This window comes from Triturus cristatus, chromosome 5_1 (genome assembly GCF_964204655.1).
Source record: "Triturus cristatus chromosome 5_1, aTriCri1.1, whole genome shotgun sequence".
Lineage (NCBI taxonomy): Eukaryota > Metazoa > Chordata > Amphibia > Caudata > Salamandridae > Triturus > Triturus cristatus.
The window spans coordinates 430,432,746-430,450,760 of NC_140587.1; positions in this window are offsets into that span (position 1 = coordinate 430,432,746).

Consider the following 18,015-nt stretch of genomic DNA (forward strand, 5'->3'; position numbering starts at 1 on the left):
TCTGAGAAATTCTAAAGCGCGTAGAGGAAGCGTGGTAGTGACATCATTTTGAACAACGCCGCTCTCCCCAATAGCGAGATCGGGAGAGTTTTCCAATTGGTCACATCTTACAGTGGGGGGAGCAGGTTACGTTCATAACTAGTTTTGGGTCTGTTGTTATAACTATTCCAAGATATTGGAATCTATCTTTCGCTTCCTGCATAGTGTAGCCCCTGGGTAGAGGAGGAGGCCCCCCAATAAGGACATGCATTAAGGATTTGTTCCAGTTGATTTTATATCCGGAATATTTGCCAAAATCTGTAAATATGTTAAGCACTCTATGGAGTGATGTTTTGGGGGATGCTAGGTAAAGCAGAATATCGTCCACGTAAAGGGAGATGCGGCCCTCCCATGTTTCAGCCCATTTTAAACCCCGAATTATGGGGTCTCTGCTGATCCGCACAGCCAAAGGTTCCAGAGTCAGGGCGAAAAGCAAGGGGGAGAGCGGGCAACCCTGTTGAGTCCCACGGCCCAGTGTAAATACTTCCGATTTTTTAATATTGACACCACTTGCGCTAAGGGCTCTGTATACAAAAACCGTACCCACTTGATGAAATTTGGCCCGAATCCCATCTTGGTCAGGACTGCAAACAGGTACAGCCATTCAATTGTGTCAAAGGCCATCGTAGCATCTAATGAGACAACAACTGCTTTTTCCCGTATAGTGCCTTGATGCCCTAACACACCATGCAATCTCCTCAAGTTCAGTGCTGTATTCCGGTGTGGCATAAAGCCTGATTGGCCCGGGTGCACCAATTTGCTGACCACTTGAACCAAACAACCAGCCAACATTTTGGCTAGCACTTTAGACTCAGCATTTAATAAGGAGATGGGCCTGTATGAAGAATACTGATTTCTAGGTTTGCCCGTTTTGTGTATGGTAACCAGCGTAGCCACTCTTTGGTCTTGAGGGAGCAATCCCACATCCCGGCTTTCATTAAACATGACCCTTGGGTAAGGGGCAATTTTGTCAGTCTTTAGCTTGTATAGCCCAATTGGCAGCCCATTAGGGCCCATAACCTTACCGATAGGAGATTTCTAATTGCCTGTGCAACTTCATCATTAGTAAAATCACTATTGAGCGCGTTCCTTTCATCTACAGGTGAAGTGAGGAGTAGTATGTCTGCGAGCAGGGCTTGAGAATCTGCCTCTTGGAGAAAGGTGCTCGTTTGGTAGATGGTGCGGTAATAACCTGCAAATTCGTTAGCTATCACTTGTGGATCTACTATTGTTTCCCCTGACTCCTTTATTAGTTCTAGTCTACTTGCTAGCTCCGTTTTATCTAACCAGGCCAACAACTTTCCTGCCTTGTCCCCCAGTTCGTAGAGTCTGCCTTCTTTATCTCTACTCAGAGTCTTAGCCATGTCAGTAGTGATAGTTTTATATTCGTCTCGCTTGAGTTTTAGGGCATGGATTCTGTCTTGTGTCAATGGCCCCTCTGTTTCCTCCTCCATAAGGAGAATTTTGTCTTCTAGATGGGCTAGTTCTTTTGTTTTTTCCTTGCGCACACCGGCAATCAGTGAAATGGCTTGACCCCTCAATACTATTTTAAAAGCTTCCCACAGAGTTTGGGATGACCGCACCGAATCTTTGTTCTCCAGAAAGTAATTTTCAATAGCTTTCGACAGTTTACCTTTGACAACAGTGTTCCGTAAGTACCATGGATTGATAGGTGCTATTCTCCCCACCCTTCTCTCTCCCAGGACCACCTTGGCCCATGGTGGTGAATGGTCAGATATGCCGCAGGCCAGGTGCCTAATTTCCCTAATATTGCCTATTTGTGATTCTGGAGTGAGGAGATAACCTAGTCAGGATAAGCTATTGTGTGCCCCTGAATAGAAGGTATGTTGGATAGTTTCGTGGTGGTACACTCTCGATGTGTCAAATAGGCCCATTGCATCTAGGAAATCAGGAAGCTAACAATGTGAGGGGCTTATAGTGCGGCGAGCACACCAGTCAATGGAACCAGATACAACAGAATTATAATCTCCGCCTATTACCAGGTAACCTTCTGGGAGTGACAGTGTGATTTTGCCTAAGTCTTTGAGTCTTTGGGTTGGCCTTGGCTTAGACACTTGTATTCCAGCTCGTCTGGGAGTAAAAAGCAGAGGTTCCTCAAATTCCTGGTTTGACGCCTCTCTTGTTTCAGCCAAAAAGGGCTGTAAGCATCTGGAACGCATCTGGAGACGTTCCTATGACGTCTCAGCTAATGGGGATTACCGGGCCGCTATAAAACAATATCACCATCTTATTAGAAAGGCTCGGACTGAATATGTGGCAAAGGAAATTGTGGCCAGTACTAACCCTTCTAAGTCGGTATTCGCCCTACTTAAGAGCATGAGAAGTGCTGGATCTGAGGCTACTTCTCCGATGGCTTCTAAAAAGCAGTGTAGTGAGTTGGCCGACCATTTCTTGGCTAAGGTCGAGCAGATCTACTTAAACCTGCCTCCGGTGGATCAAGGCGCGGGGAGTGAGGCATTCATCTCCTCTGCCCCTCTGGTGGGTAGTAGCTTAACTTCTTTTCCATCTTTATCGTCCGATGAGTTCCTTGTTCTCTGTCGGAAGATTAAGTCTGGATCCCCAGCCGACCCTCTCACTCCTGCTTTATTTTGCCAACTTCACTCTGTGATTTCTCCCTGGGCTCGAGGATTGGTAAACTTGTGTCTCTCCTCTGCAACAGTTCCCAGAGCGTGGAAACATGCAAAAGTTCTGCCACTGCTTAAGAAGCCTTCCCTGGACCCCTTGGAACCGGCTAACTACAGGCCTATTTCCCTTCTTCCCTTCTTGGCCAAGGTGACTGAGTCCCACGTTAATGCTGCTCTTTCAGAGTACATAGCGCATAATGCTATCCTTGACCCTTCGCAACATGGGTTTCGTGAACATCATGGGACTGAGTCTGCCCTATTAACAGTGTCGGAGGCTATAAAGGACAGTCTGGATAGGGGTGATTCCGTGGCTTTGGTCCTATTGGACCTCAGTGCCGCCTTCGACACCATTTCTCATGCAATTTTACTTACTCGTTTGCGGGAAATTGGTGTCGAAGGTGTGGCTTTGGACTGTTCCGCTCCTTTCTGAAGGATAGGTCGTTTCAAGTGTCTATGCCCCCGTTCTCCTCCCAGGAGCATGCCCTGCCGCAGGGCGTTCCACAGGGCTCTGTTCTTAGCCCTCTGCTGTTCAATCTTTATGTTCGCCCCCTGGCTGCGGTAGCGAAGAGCAAAGGCCTTGCATTGGTGTCATATGCTGATGACACCCAGCTGCTGATCTCCTTTTCTAAGAATTGTAATGATAACGTAAAGAAATTTAAGGAGGATCTCCTAGCAGTTGCGGACTGGATGACGAGGAACTTTTTGCAGCTTAACGCCAGTAAGTCCGAGATATTACTGCTCGGGAAGGACCAAGATGTATGGTCCGATGGATGCTGGCTGGATCGCCTTAAACCTGCACCCTCTCCTAAGAAGGTCGTAAAAAACCTTGGGATATGGTTCGACCAAGGTTTGACCTTTGATGCGCAGTCTAAGTCTGTTGCTGGGGTGTGTTTTGGGCTCCTTCGTGGCCTGAGACCCGTGATTGTTTTTGTTCCTCCTAAGGTACGACAGACCATAGTCCAGGCCTTAATCCTGTCTAGACTGGACTATGGGAACGTACTTTATTTGGGTACCAACAGAACCAGCATTCAACGTCTGCAGCGGGTTCAGAACGCGGCTGCATGCTTGCTGGTAGGGCTTCCTAGGTCTGGCTCAGTGACGGCTTTGCTCCCTAAACTGCACTGGCTTCCGGTGGAAAAGCGTGTTCAATTTAAGGCTCTCTGTATGGCCCATAAAATCTTAGCGGGCCAGGCCCCTTTGAGCTTGGCCAATCTTTTAACAACTTACACTCCCAGCCGCCCCCTGAGGTCGGCGGGCTGTGGTCTGGTCTGTGTCCCTCGTATCCATAAGGCCAGAGCTGGAGGTCGTTCCTTTCGGAACCTGGCCGCCAAACTCTGGAACTCCTTACCGCTTTCTATTAGATCTATTCAACAGCACTTTCCTTTTCGCAAAGCGATAAAGACTTGGTTGTTCTCTGGTCCTGCTAAGCCTTTATAGATTGTGTATTTTGCTGTGTCTATCGTTGGTTGTCTGCTCTGGGTCAGGGCCGCGCTGGGACGCCCCGTTGCTGGGGCAGCCATGCGCGCTATAAATCGAACTAATAATAATAATAATGTTTGTTCCTGTAACCCTGGCAGGACATACACTGCTACTAGCATGAGTGACTTCCACTCCTACTGCCCGGAAATTGCAGCATAACTGCCCATCATGTCCGTCCAGGTGTGGTCTGTTGACAGTGGAAAGGAATTTTTCATCATAATGCCCACCCCTCTGGAGCCCGTGGTAAAACCGGAATGAACCACCAGCCAGGACCCCCATCTACTCATTGCTTTATATGAGTTACCAAATAGGTGCGTTTCTTGGAGGAGCACCACATTCGGGGCTTGTCGCTTAATGTATTGTAATACGATACTACATTTTAGTTTGCCACCAAGCCCATTTACGTTCCAATTTAGGAGCTTAAAATTTTTATCCCAATGTGTCCCCATTCGTGTAATCGTATTTTGCGTATCCCATTTCTTGTCTTGCTTTTTTCAATGTCGCACTATCTAAGAAAACATTAAACAACTGCCCATGATTCAAACTATGCAGATTGCCTGTAGTCCAAACTGTAGACTAAAAGTAGAATATATTGGGGGGAGAAACTACACCTCCCCGACCTCAGCCCCTATTCAAAAACATTGTGCCTTGCTAGGGGGGCCCACATGATGAACATAATGATTAATAAGACACTTAGGGTATTCTTCCAGACCATCGTCCATCATTTGGGCTCTACCACCACCTCAGATCTGAGCAGCCTCATCTGTCGAGTGTTCAGAGCAAGCCAGTGGCACCGTGCACCCTCCGAGCAGTGCTTTCATCCTTGACGGTCAGTTCCTACTCTTAGCGAGCGTTGTGTTCTTTCGCTGCTCTCCAACCCTCTAGCCAGTCCGCAGCCACTTCCAGGTTATCGAAAAATCAGGCTTTACCTTCAGCTTCGACACGGAGATGTGCAGGGAACAGCATAGCATACTTGAGCCCCTTTTCCCTGAGCCATTTTTTCACATCAAGAAATGATCTACGTAGTCGCTGGACATTTAAAGTGAAGTCTGGAAAGACGGAATTTCTGAACTCTCGTACCTCAGGGGAGGGGCCACCCATGCAGTGTGTAATATAGCATCTCTGTCTCTAAAGTTTAAGAGCTTAGCCTACATCGGACGGGGAGGTGCTCCAGTTTTCGGTCTTCCTGCAAGGGCTCTGTGTGCTCTTTATACCACAAAAAATTTAGATAATCCCCTAGGCTGGAGATGTTTGAGTATGAGCTCCTCCACAAATTGGTCGGCCGCAGGTCCTTCCGCCCTTTCCGGCAGTCCAATTATTCGTACGTTGTTCCTTCTGGTGCGACCTTCATAATCGTCCAATTTATCCTCTGCAAGTTTACGAAAAGCCTGCAGGTCTTTAATGTCCTGATGCATTTGCGATGAATCTCCAATGAGGCCAGAGGTGACAGCCTTCATTTCTTTCACCTTCTCCCCCATTTTTTGTATGTCTGCTCTGATCAGTGTCACTTCCGACGTGATAGTGTCCATCCTGTGCTTCAGAGAGGTATGCACCCCTGAGATGGCGTCCATGATGTCCTTCAATGTTGGGTCATGATCCTCCCCCTCCGGGCCGGTCGCCATTTTTCCTTTAGCATTGTGGTCGGAGTCAGTTGGTTTTGGCAATGCAGCCAGGACTGGTCTTTTTATTATTATTATTATTAATAACACTTATAGAGCACTCGGCAACCTCCAACGGAAGTGTCCCGGCGCTAGCAACCTAACTGAGAGGAGGAGAGACCAGGTAGGATCACTGTATCTAGGGCAAACCAAAAAGCCAAGTCTTAAGAGCCTTCCTAAACGGGATTTCCGCCTCTACATTTCTGAGATCATTGGGCATAGTATTCCATAATGTAGCAGTTTTGACAGAGAACGTACGGCCGCCGGTCATTGCCTTCCTAAAGCGACGAGTGACCAAAAGATTATAACTGTTAGATCTGAGTGCCCTCGCTTGATGGTATTTCTAGAGCCTCTGCTTCAGATAATGAGGACCTGCCACTCTTATTGCTCTGTGTGCCAATACTAGAGCTTTAAACTGTACCCTTCTCCTCACTGGTAACCAATGTAGGCTGCGTAGATGGGGGGTGATATGATGTCGCAGTGGCACATTCCTGATTAGCCTGGCTGCTGCATTTTGAATGAGCTGTAGTCTCCTCATCAAATACTCCGGGAGACCAATATAGAGGCTATTAGCATAGTCGAGTTGGGATTTGATTAGGGCATAGACCACTGACTTCCTGCAATCCATCGGCAGGAAGTGAAGGAATCTACGTAGGGCCTTAAGTTTCCAAAAGCACTGAGAGGACACATGTGTAATTTGTGCCTTGCCTGTAAGTTGGGAATCGAACCCGACACCCAAATTCCTCGCCGAGGATACAGGTAGCGGGGGTGGGTTTAGCTCGGCTGGCCACCATAGCTCAGTACACGGAAGAATTGGTTGATTAAAAAATAAGACCTCCGTCTTATCAGTGTTCAGCTTTAGGCAGCTGTCCGTCATCCATGATGAAATATTTTGGAGACACTGTCTAAAATTGGCGAAGGCTCTCTCGCTTTGTTCTTTAAAAGAGAACACAAGTTGAGTGTCATCTGCATACGGGACAACCTTCACCCCCCATTTTTCTACAATTGCCGCAAGGGGAGTCAGATAAACATTAAAAAGTGTGGGGCTTAAAGCAGAACCCTGTGGAACCCCATAAGGCATAGTGCCAGAGCTAGAGACATAGTAGTGCAAAAATACTTGTTGCGACCGTCCTTCAAGAAATGAGCAAAACCAGCTCAAGACAGTCCCTGTTACTCCTAAATGATGTAATCTGTTCAGGAGGATCCTATGGGAAACCGTGTCGAAGGCTGCGGACAAATCCAGCAGCACCAACATTGTACAGTTTCCCTGGTCTAAGGTTTCACAAATTGATTCTGCCACCTCCAGAAGGGCTGTGTCCGTACTGTATCCTGTCCTAAACCCCAACTGAGAGTCGTGAAGATGATTATTAGATTCTAGGAATTCTGAAAGTTGTCTCTGGACTTCTTTTTCTAAGATTTTGGCAGGTGCCGGCAGGAGAGAGATAGGCCTAAAACTTTTGGGCTCTGCTGGATCAGCATCCACTTTCTTGAGAATAGGCCGAACAAAGGCCCTTTTCCAACTAGTTGGATAGATCCCAGTCTCCAAGGAGGTATTCCAGATTGAATTCAGGATACCATTAAGCCCAGGTGCTAAAAGCTTTAAAAATCTGGCAGGACAGGGGTCAAGAGGTGAGCCTGATTTTATTTTCATTAGTTCCTTCAGAGACGCCTCCATCTCAAATGGACAAAAAGCTGACCATTTGTCTGATGTGTCAAAAGTTGCCACATCGGGCGTTCCTGATACAGGAAAGGCAGAGTAAATGGTTGAAATTTTATTTTGAAAAAATACGGCTAGTTCCTCACAGAGAGCCACAGATGGGGGAATCGTGCTCTTCAAGGCCTGAGGTTTCATAAAGCCTTCTACTATCTTGAAAATTTCTTTGGGGGAGTTGTCAGAGTCCATAATCTGTGTTGCCACATATTCCCTAATAATCCTATGCATCAAACTGTGGAATTTCCTCTGTGCTGCCTTATATTCACACTTGGCTGAGGGTTCATAATTTCTTCTCCAGGCACGCTCGAGCCTCTTACACAGGCTTTTCTCCATACGGAGCTCCGTGTTAAACCAGGGGGCCGAGGGTTTGTTCCTGGACAGTTTAACCGACCTAATAGGGGCCAGTTTGTCGAGGGCTGAATTAACTCAGGCATTAAAAAGAGGAGCATCGAGATTAGGATCGCCGGAGAGTTCGGGGGAGGTGTTATATATTTCACCAACCATAGATTCAGGTATAACCTTCCTCCAGTTCCTCCTGTTCTCCGTGATAGACCTCCTATGGCTATCACAGGCCCTCCAAGTCAGCCTAAATGTGACCAACATATGGTCCGACCAGGTCACCGGTAAGGGCTCCTCCACCTGAATGACTGGGTCATTAGTAAAGAAGAGATCTGAAATATGGCCAGCTGCATGAGGCGGATATAAAACCTTTTGAGTCAAATTTAGACCTTTAAGGGTATCTCCTAATTGAATGGCTAAAGGGCAGTTCACATTGTCCATATGGACATTAAAATCACCAAGAACGGTGAAATTTGAGTATCTCAAAGAAAGGTTAGCGATACAGTCATGCAGTTTCGGCCAATAAGTGGCCACGGTATTAGGGGGTCTGTAGACCAAGAGCCCTGCCATAGAGGAGGTTGTGGAAAACTTGACATAAAAAGACATGGCCTCTATGGGCCCTATGTCATCAATTTTCTTATGTGAGATTTCCCACCCTTCCCTCATAATTATGGCCAGGCCACCACCTAGCCTATTGCCTGCCCTATCGATCTTAACTATTCTATAGCCTATGGGGATGGATAGAAAGATATCTGGATTTGAACTCTCTCTCAGCCAAGTTTCCGTAATAAACATCATATCCCAGTCATAGGTCTTTAGCGAGAGCCAAATGTCCGCAGCATGTTTAGGGAGAGACCTGCAATTGATCAAGGTCTTTGCCTCCTATTCCGGGCCTTTCCCCTATCCAAGGAGCGTTACAACGGTATATTGGCTCCCCTGTGTGCCTCGTACTCTGCAAATGCCATTTTCTCATTTTGTTCCATTTATTAGCATTTTTCACTTCTTGCGCCCAGGTTCTGAGCCGTTTTTTTCCATATTTTAGTGACCTAGGTACACATATTTTAGAACAGGGCTGTCAGGCTGCCCAACAATGGCGAGGTCTTTTTCCCGGGTAGATTCTTAGCGCAGAGTCTTTGTTCCACATTTGTTTACATTTCTTTCTCAACCCATTACATACAATGTAAAAGGAGCGCTACAGACGGTCGCACACAACACTGCATGCTGGGAAGAGCTCAAGGTGCACTTAGATTTACTCTCGCGCTCACACAATGGGTGTAGCAGGTAAGCTTTTGCCGACTCGTCAGCGTCTTTTGACTTGTACGCTGTATCAGAGAGGATTAGTGTTCACTGTGCGTGTCCTTTCACACATCGAACCTCTTTACCTGTGGAATACCATAGAAAGCCACATTAGCAGTTGTATAAACACGCAGATCGCATTAGTAAGTAAGCTGTCTGATTGAGAGAGCTGAGATTGGCGTTTTTGTGAGATCTGTTTTTAATAGCAAGATTATATTTTTCCAGTGATACAGCACCTATCCTGCAGTTGGCACTTTGTATTATCGATCTCATCAATTCTTCCAGTGCGTGAAAGATTCAGTTATTAGGCTCACATAGCACATGGTGGCAAAGGTGATGGTTTTGCATTTCCGGTATTGCGTTTGGCATTGAGTTCGCATATTTCACCAATCAAAATGGATGAACACGCAATTTTCACCATGGCGCATCTGGCCAATTCTTCTTCCTCAAAAACACATATATAACATCTTCACTTTCATGTGGGTTTGAGAATGCACCAGTTAACCACTTACGGACCTCTGTCTTTTAACCTACACCATCCTTGGAATCAGCATGTATCAGCATGTGTAATGAACACATTGTTCCTGGTTTGTTAATGGTCAGGTTATGTAAACATATATATGTTATTTTTGCGGTTCCCGAGAAGAAGGGTTAAAAAAACAACTAAATGCACTGGGAAACAAATTACAAGTGGCAAAAACAAGGTATGCAATTCCTTGGGAAGGCGGTGACTGAGGGAGAAAATGGGGTGGTGTCCCAGGTGCCAGGAGGTAGAGAGGACAACAGGGGGGATCGCTCCTATAAGGAGCAAGGGACCTCACACACCCTGGAAGGTGCCATGCTTCCTCATCGGGCAGCTCCTCATTGGTCCAGTGCTGCAATGCCCAACGGACCCCACAAGGGGGCTCTTTGCCGGATGTCTTCTCTTTTTGCTGATGTGAAGTTTGAGGAGTGAGGGGGCATAAGAGTAATATGATTAGAGATGGAAAGGTGTGAGTGAGAGCTAAAAATAGCTATAGGGAACCCACAAGATAGCCTTTATTGACTGGGTTCCTATGCTATAGTAAAAACAAGGACTGTAAGGTCATAGCTAGGGTTGGGGAATTACAACCTCTCAAGCTCAAAATGGTGTATGTGCAGTGAGAGGGGGTCAACATGTTTCATGCTTATTTAAAGTTCAAGGGATCGCTGCATTTCGTCAGGACCAAGGGATCCTCATCTACTCAGGCAGGAACAGATTGGGTGTGTGTTATTTGTGAAGTGCCGTACACTGAAAATTGGACTTGTGAAGTAGTCCAGCATAAATAGATAAATAAGGTACCTTCTGGATACACCTGGGGGGAGAACAGATATTGACACAATTAGATCACTGAGGCAACTTGGGGTATCAATGCCGTGGTGTGGTGCAGTGTCAGATGGGAGAATGTTGCAGGACACATTGAAAACAAACATGTTAGACACACAGGTGGGAAAACATGTATTTGTAGACATAAAACAAGATAATACAAAGTAATCAAAATTAAAAAGTTGCATATACGATTCCATACCCATTCAAAACTGTAGTTGTTAATTAGCCATGCAGTTTGTTTCATAAACATACATTGTGCAATACCGTAAGGATAGTGTGATTTTTTAACACAGGGCTGTGCAATGAAGGAGGTGAAGGTGAGTCATAGTAGGGGCGCGCCCCCACGCCTGTGGCCCCATTGCCTGACCACACAGGATGCCAGGCACTGGCTGGTGGTCTAAGGTAGAGGCTTACCTAGAAGGGGGAGTTACTGGCGCCCTCGTGACATTCCGGAGTTTGCGCAGTTGTAAAGGATCCTGGAAGAAAAAATGCAACTCAGAGCCTAGTAACAAGTGGAGTGGTGAATAGACTGAATAATCCCAGTCAAAGGAAAGTGCGTGAGAGAGAGCAGGCATTGGATACCCACTAATGAGGGGTAGTGCCTCACCATGTAGGATAGCTTGAGACTTAGGTTGGGGTGCCCCTCAAGCTTCACATTGGCAAAAAGAGAAGACTTCCGGCAAACAGCCCCCTTGCAGGGCCCATTGGGCATAATAGTTATAATTAAATTACTTCCCACCCTATTCCCCTATAAACCCACAACCCGCTACGGATTTAAATTACGCAAAAATGAATTTAATTAAAATTCACTATTTTTAAAAAATTCAAACATACATTACAAAAATAATACATACTTTTAACACATATACTAACAATTAAAACACTATAAAAAAATCGATATTTTTAACAACTATATTATGACTCGATATTACTTACTTCGAGATTATTAAAAACGATATTCCTTACCTGCATTTTGATATTCTGCACCACTATATTCTTGTAAGTCGATATTTTGTCCATTCTATATTTTAGACTCAATATTTTGCCATGTCGATATTAAAAATGCAATATTCTGACTGATTACCCACTGTATGGCGCAATGTGATGTAACATTGTCTACGCATGTTTAAGCTCCATTGAGCTTCATATTTATTTCTTATAATACATTTCTGAACAAAGACAAAAACTCTATGAACACACAACATAAGCAGATCCCTTTTCAAAGGCCCCACATGTTAAAGCTTGCCATCTTTGGCTCCATTGAGCTTGATGAATTATGGCTAGGCTGTTTTCTTCTTTATATTGCAGAATTTGTGAAGAGAGAATCAAACATTGAAACAAAGCATGAATGAATGTATGTCTTATTACTTTCAACTTGCTGAGATATTTTCCCTTATTGAAAGAAGCCTAAAGGTCTAGAGTTATGCACATTGTGTGGTGTGAACAGTTTCTGTGCACCCTCTTAAGGGGGTCAGCTTTATGCCAAAATATATTCAGCATTTGCCAGGGGGGGGTTTTGCTTAGGATCTGCCCATTGTGCCCTTTCTGAAAACAAGCAAGATTATTGATCCCAAGGAGTGGTATGCAGTAATAGCGGGCCACCTTGCAGGTCGAGACTTAGTGCTGCTTGGGCCCCCAAATTCTCACCATTGTAGTTTTTTCACGGAATTGTCCAGAGTACTTGCACTATACCTAACACAAACCATAATAATGGGGGGAGACCACAATAGTGTTGCAGACCCTAATCTGGATTGCTCTCATCCTCCACTGAGTTACTCTCTGGTGTGGCACAAGGGTTTTCCAGCTTGCAGTGTCATTAGGGGCTGATAGACTCCTGGCAGCAGTTACACCCTGGGGAGGGTGATTATTCCTTTTTCCCTGGATTGTATAATCTGCATGTGCACCTAGTCACTTTCCTTTGTGCCCCTGAGGCCCACACAGCAGTCCATAATGCTGAATACTTATGCAGGATGGTCTCTGACTATAATTCAGTATTACTCACTTTAGACTGGCACAGGGAGTGCCCTTGTATACTGGACTGACAGGTGTGAGTTGAAGACCTGGAAGATCTAGAGTCCCGTCACAACATAGGTGAGATCAGTAGGGAATACTTCTACCTCGCCACTACTTGAATGGGACGCCTTTAAGGCGGTCATTAGAGGGCGTTGTTTAGCTGAAGTGGTGGGGGTGCGCCGCACTCTCGTGCAAGAAATCGAATCCTAGGAAAGAGTGGTGAGGGTGCTGGAACTGGCCAGGTCCTATCAAACCTAGGGGCTACAAAAGTGAGGACTAGGCCGGGAAGATCAGAGTCAGAGGTAAGGGCTGTGATCAAGGCAATGGCTCGAGGCAAGGTGCTGTGTACAGGTGGTCTGCCAGTAGAGTTTTATGCTGCATATGTAGACAATTTGGCACTGAGATTGGTCACATTGTATGCAAACGCCCACTAACTTTGTTTCCTCCCGGCTTCTACATGCGAGGTACTCATGGTTTCATTGCTCAAACCAGGATGCCCCTGAGGATGTGAGAGCGTAGCTCCCTCTGTCCATGCTTGATATGGATTACAAGATACTTAATAGGATACTGGCCTCTCGATTATTACTGCACATGCCCACGTTAATCCACCCAGATCAAACTGGATTTTTAACCCCAGGCACAACACAACGCTAAACATTTCCAGGCTTTTCTCAACACTGAAAGAGGAACTTAGGTAAACATACAGCAGCTGTGGGGGCTGGGACTTCCTTTATCAGGTAAAGTTGAAGTTGGGCCTTGGACAGGGATTTGTCCAGTGGACGAGGCTCCTTTATGTAGGACCCACAGCACAAGTCAGAACAGGTAGAATAATCTCGGGCTCATATGAGGTGGGAAGAAACACGGTCATTTGCGCCCCCCACTATTATTTGCTCTGGCCGTTAAGCCCCTTGCAAGTAGAGCATGGTCAGGGGTGTACTATGGAGGGCTAGAAGTACATTGGGCGTGGTATTATGTGGCCCTCTATGTTGATGATATGTTGCTGTTCCTCTATGATTTAGCTGTAGACTGGCCAAGAGCGATCTCGTTGTCGGACCAATTTGGCACAATTTAGGGACTCTATATCAACTGACAAAAATCTCACCTTTTCCCACTATGCAGGGATATGCTCCAGCCTTGAGACTTACATGGCCTAGCTTGGGAGGGGACTTTCCTGAAATATCTTGGTAAAATATATCATAGTGCCAATGATCTGCTGGATGGTTATATCGGAGCTGCGCTCCACGTGCTTAGATCTGGGGTTGACTTAAGGAAATCGCTGCCGTTATCAATGGCAGGGAGGATTGCAATAGCTAAAAGGGTGGCACTCCCCCCGCCTACTTTATTACTTTACCCCCATGCTGCTGTTCATCCCACATCGCATATTTTGCTACTTGAACACACTGTTGGTTGACTTTCTCTGGTGTTCGGGCTTACAAAGAGTAGCAATGGCTAAGCTGTAGCAGCCCACTTCAGAGGGAGGGCTTGCAGCACCTGACTTAGAAACATACTATCTTGAGGTGCAGCTCAAGTGGTTCAACCAATGGATCCATGCCCATATGACTCAGACTGGGAGAGGGAACAACTTTACTCCAAACTATAGCACATTGTTGCAGGTCCTTTTGAACCCCTGACTGTGACTATGTTACAGAACTGCAGATCATCCGATGCTGCTGGTCCACCTACCCTACTCCCTAGATATCCCACTGCTGGGACTGGAGATACTTGCTAGAAGAAGGGCACTAAGGATAATCAGAGAATGGGCGAAATGAGGTGTGACACGGGTGAGTGATCTTTACAGAGACGGGGAGTCACTGGAATTAGAGGACTTCGAGGTGGCTTTTGCGATACCTGTAGGTCAATTCCTGCTGCATACGGCAGTCACAGAGACATTGCGAGACCATTGGAAGGTGGGGATGACAGAACCCCCACACCCACTGATCCTGTCAAATCCTTTGCACCACCACAGACCATACCAAAGCAGTGACCAACCTTTACGGGCCTTGACAGCTAACATTGTTATATCCCTGGTAAGGCTGTGTGAGAACTGGGAGGTAGATCTGGGGGCACCTATCACTGAGGCAGAATGGGAAACGATCCTAGCCAGTACCTACAAAATATCCTAAAAATGCTAGATTTAAGTTGATCAACTTGTACATCCTCCACAGGGCATAGCTTACCCATGGCAACATTATTGGGATGCTCCACGCAGCTAAGGCCTCTTGTCCCAGGAGCGGGGATTTGGGGGCTGAGATGCTCCACATGATATGGTCATGTCCTACATTGCGGGACTTCTGGAATGAAGTGGTTCAGTGTATTAACGATGTTACCCTGAAGCCGATTCAGCGCCCTCCACTGGTCTGTCTCTTGAGGGGGTTTCCCACACCCCAGTAAATACAAAGTTACTACCAAATTTTTTGATCTGACATTAGTCCTGGCTAAACGCGAAATGACATTACACTAGAAAGCAACTAGGTGTCCTAAAACATCCAAATAGAAGGAGAAAATGACACTGTGGGCAGGATATGAACGTGTGTGTTATTCCAGGAAGTTAGAAGAGGTATGAGATCAATAGATAGAGCCCGAGCATGGGTCCACCAAGTAGATTGCCTGAAAGAAGGAGAGTCTCCTGTCAGCTCACCATCAGCTGCACCTATGCCAGAGGGAGTAGAGGGAACACCTTAATGAAAGTGATGAGTGGGACAGACATAAGTTGTGGATTTGACAAAACCCCAGGTGGATCACAGAGTGTGTGTATAACAATAACCTATATGAGGCTAAATTGCAGAAGCAGGGGGTGGGTGGGGAAGGACAGGAAGGTGGGTGCTATAGTTGTGCTGCTAGTGAGCAAAATCCCTAATATACAATACAACGCTAGATGTAACGGTTGCCAATATTTGCCACTCCTGATGGGAGCATGCTGAACTGATAAGTTGTAAATCCGATGATCATTGCTCAATGTAAGTGCACCAATTTTTTACCATATTAATAAAATCAATAACATTTGTTTGCAAAAAAAATAGTTCCTAATAGCACTCAATGATATACCCTACTATTTAATATATATTTTAGTGATGCATCTAGACTCCCAGATATCTAAACAAATTATTTCAGTACTGCTGCAGTGTTCAGGCCCGCCCTGTGGAGTGGAAACATGCATGAGTTTCTCCAAGTCCGAAAGCATGCAGGAAGAGTTCCGTAGTTTCAATGTGTCTTGCAGCTGTGTCACAGGCTTCTTAAGGTTCAGGAGAATGTTGTTGCCATAAAGGAAAATCATGTATTGGGTACCAATTATTAAGCCTGGGCAAAGCACTATGCTACGCTCCCGTAGTTTCCGAAGTTTGCGCTACTTCGCACTATGCAAATTGCACGTAGCACAGTGAAAACACGCGTAGCATAGTGCAGCAGTGATTTTTTGCTTGCTCGCGATCAGCAACATCAAGTTGCCGATCGCGAGCGTGGAAAATAAACCTCCCGGCGAGCTTCTCAACGCGGGGAGGTCAGGTTTCTCATTGCGAGTGGTCGCGTATGCTCGCGACCGCTCGCGATGAGAAACTACCAGTCCGCGTTGAGAAAGCTGCTGCTTGAGTAGAAATCTACTCGAGCGGCAGAAATTGACCGCTTGTACTGTGCAAGATGCAGTTTGCACTGATTGCACAGTGCGGACAAGCATCCGGCACTGTGCAATCAGTGCAAACAGCATCTTGCACAGTGCACTACGCAGTTTGCGAAGCTACGCGTAGCTCGCATAGTGCGAAGTGCACTTCGCGTAGCTACGCGTAGCGCTACTTTGCAAACTACACCCAGGGTTACTAATTATATCCACACCACCAACTGCTCCATGTTGCCTGAAGTGGCTCTGAAACAGTTCTACTGCCAGGGTAGGTGACAGGAGGTACCCTTGTCTGGTGCCCTCCCATTCTTCTGAGTAAAGGTGAGGCCAGCTCGGGGAGTCAGAGGCCTTTTTTTATCTCGTGCAACCTCTGACGTCATTGTACATTTGGCTGGGCTGCAGCCAACACATGAAATATCCTTCTTTGGTTAGGGGGAAGAGTTAGGTCTTGGAATAAATCTATTTTGGTCAGTATGGATCAATGACAGTATCATCAGAAGGAACCTCTAAAATAGTGTTTTCCTCAATATTTGATCATCCAGATTGAGCAATAACAAACTGGGTGGGTCAGTATAATTCTTTTTCCAGTAAGTCGTTGCCCAGTGATATCAGTACTACTCTCAGTGCTTCTTTAACGGTCTTAGGCAATGACCCATTAGTCCTATAACCATTCTTAAATCTAGTATTTTGGGACGATGTGCGACACATTTGAGTTGTGAATGTGTCATAAAATTCAACTGGCAGGCCATCACTTCCCAGAATCTAACTTCCACTCATTATATACATGGACTCTTTGATTTCCTCAATCATTATGGCTTGTGCTATGACCTCTCTCTATTAATTAGGTAATGGCGTAATACCGGATTAGTCTAGGTAAAGAGAGAGAGGGGTGCTGTCCAGTGACAGCACCCTAAAAGATGTATTTTTTGATAGTATTCTTTAAATATATCATTCTTTTTACTCTTGTTGTAATAGTTGATGCTCATGTTTGTTTGTCTCCCTACACTGTGTCCCTTCACTTCATTGTTTTTTCTCTTTTCACATCCACATGGTTTCCTCTTTTGTTATTGAGTGACCTGTCCTAGTTGCTGTTTGGATTGTGCTGTGCTCCTCTTCTTCTTACAGAGAACCTTCATCTATTCAGTGTTTGCTCCGCCTTGATGTTCACCATCAGTAACCATCAGTGGACTCGTAACCGCCATCTCCACCTCAGTGACGATAAGCCAGAGACCATATTTAATGCTGCTAGAATCCCTAGTTTTTGGGGAAACAAGATGGTGACCTGCTATATTTGGCTGGTGAGATGCGTTTAGACCATCTCTGCAGAGCACTGTGTAGATGGAAGGAAAAGAAACTTGGGATTAATAAGGCAATGCTTCTCACCTTAGGCTGGTACATCACGCTCTACAGCTTGGGATATAGCAACCTTTCCCGCAGGTGTCCGATAAGAGACTGCGTTCTCTGGTTAGACATAATGCAGCAAGTCAGCCCCCAAACAGAGCCCACTAGGTCTGCACCGTTGTCCGACAGGTGGCAGGTAATGGACCTGATACCTGCCCCTCAAAGCTCCGAATGCCCTCTATGTTGATGATATGTTGCTGTTCCTCTATGACTTAGCTGTAGACTGGCCAAGAGCGATCTCGTTGTCGGACCAATTTGGCACAATTTAGGGACTCTATATCAACTGACAAAAATCTCACCTTTTCCCACTATGCAGGGATATGCTCCAGCCTTGAGACTTACATGGCCTTGCTTGGGAGGGGACTTTCCTGAAATATCTTGGTAAAATATATCATAGTGCCAATGATCTGCTGGATGGTTATATCGGAGCTGCGCTCCACGTGCTTAGATCTGGGGTTGACTTAAGGAAATCG